Genomic DNA, 2242 nt, shown 5'->3' on the forward strand with positions numbered 1-2242 from the left:
TGTTGGCCAGCTGGAATTGTTTTCACCTTTTAAAAGTTATTACTGTTGCATTATTTTTACCTGCTTAAATTGTTCAAATCGATTTTACAATCAGACACATTATTTTCTTCAGAAATTGTACGGCAGCATAAACAAAGTCTAACTCGTTGAGACCTTCTCGCGAGCACTCCCTCGTTCGTTGACAGAGAGTCGATCAGACGAGCTAAGCCCAGCCCAGCCCGTTCAAGGAGATGGGGCTAACCCCAGCCCAGCCCAAATGCGTTCCCTAAAACTGAAAGGACAAAGACCAACACCACGACACCGCCGCCGCCGCCGTCACTACTCACTACCACCACACCAACACCACTCCTCTTGCTCTGCTCCCAGCCGGACGGCCGGACGGGAGTCGGGACGGATCGAAGCTCTCCCGGACGGGACGGATCCATGGCGGAGGCCGCAGGTGCAGCAGTACCGGCGCATCTCCCGGACGAGATCGTGGTATGGGAGATCCTCGTCCGCCTGCCCCCCAAATCCCTGCTCCGTTGCCGCGCCGTCTGCCCCGCCTGGCGTCGCGCCACCTCCACCCGCGACTTCCTCCTCGCTCACCACGCCCGCCAGCCCTCCCTCCCCCTCCTTGGTGTCTACGATGGCGACTACGTCGGCAGCACCGGCTTTTCCCTAGACGTTATCCCTTTCGACCACCGGGCAGGGCTCGACGCCGTCGACCAGCTCCAGCCCGTCGCGCGACTCGGCAAATCCTTCTTCGGTCTCGTGGCCTCCTGCGACGGCCTGCTCATCTTCTGCGGCCGCTATAGGAACGAAGACCACTCCATCTGCAACCCAGCAACTCACCAATTTGCTCGCCTGGATGATCTCGATGGCTTCGCCATCTTTGGGATATACCCTCACAGCCCTACCGGCGAGTACCGACTATTGCTCGGAAAGTGGAGTTATCCACCTGACAATCAAGATGGATACTACGTCTTCACATTGGGCTCCGACCAGCCACCGAGGCGGTGCGCCGATGGGGAGGACATGATACTTGATCTCTCTCATGTCCTGTTCCGTGGTAGCCTGCATTGGCACGTAGAGCAGCATGAGGGGCAAGCAACATGATCAAAGTATTCAGCACCACAACTGAGTCGTTCCGACAGATGCGTGCTCCAGCTATTCCTGCCCGAGGTAACCTGATTGATTTGGATGGAGTGCTCGGCATGTCCAGCTTTAGAGCTATTCTTGGCAAAGCTTACCTGTTTGAGATGGATGGAATGCTCGGCATGTCCAACTTTAATGATGCAGGGACAACCATTGATATCTGGATGACGCAAGACTATGAGAGTGAGTCATGGGCCATCAAATACCGGGTTGAGTTGCCGGTTGCAGAGCTCACTGTGAAGTTTGGAAGCTTCAATTGTAAATGGAATGTGGTCCTGTCTCGGGAAGGTGATATGTTCGTGCTGCTCGAATTTCACGAGCGGCTACTTCAGATTGACATGGATAGCAAGTTGGTTGCCAGTTTCCATCGTGCATTACGCTGTACTGACCAACTTCGGCTCAAACAAAGTCTTGTTCCACATTCCTTCTTTCCAACACTAGAGGGTTATGTGGTGAATGATTCACCTTTCATCTGACAGCTGTTGCAGTGTGGTGCTTCTCAACGGTCTAATTGTCAGTATCCTCTACAATGAAGAAGCACCCAGTCGCCCTATGTGGTTCTATGAAATCAATGCTTGTTTCAATACCCCTTCAGACAGAAGGGACTTATGTATGTGTTTGATGCCCGAATTGCAAAGTCATTATGGTGCACATTCCAAATATGTGCTAACTATCTGCCCCTTATGTATGTTTTTTCTTGAATGGAAGAACTGACTTTGGTGTCTTAATTACGACATTGTATCAACCTATTGCTCTGTCTACTCTGATTGATGCTATATGTTCTCTGTGTGTGCACTTGTGCGTCTCTTGTCATCTTAGCAATACAATCTGCTGCTTACTTTTGGCAGTAGAAAATGTGGGCTCAATTTTTGTCCACTTCTGAATTGTGTTTCAGCAACTGAATCTTTTATCTTACATATTCTTTGCCTTGTTCTTTGTATATCAGTTTATTTTGCCATGTCTCTTGTTCTAAGTATGAAACATGTATTATATTTGCTTACTGGTTGTCTGTAGAACTGCCTCACATCTTGTACTAATTGGTCTTGTATTTTATTCATTGGTGGATTTCTGGGCACTACTTGATAAACACATTTTGTAGCACAACTCT

General features: G+C 49.7%; 1 pseudogene; it reads left to right on the top strand.

Annotated features, from left to right (window-relative positions):
* Positions 1-423: 423 nt before the first annotated feature.
* On the top strand, positions 424-1862 carry LOC124662257 (annotated as a pseudogene).
* Positions 1863-2242: the final 380 nt, after the last annotated feature.

Source organism: Lolium rigidum, chromosome 6 (genome assembly GCF_022539505.1).
Source record: "Lolium rigidum isolate FL_2022 chromosome 6, APGP_CSIRO_Lrig_0.1, whole genome shotgun sequence".
NCBI classification, from domain to species: domain Eukaryota; kingdom Viridiplantae; phylum Streptophyta; class Magnoliopsida; order Poales; family Poaceae; genus Lolium; species Lolium rigidum.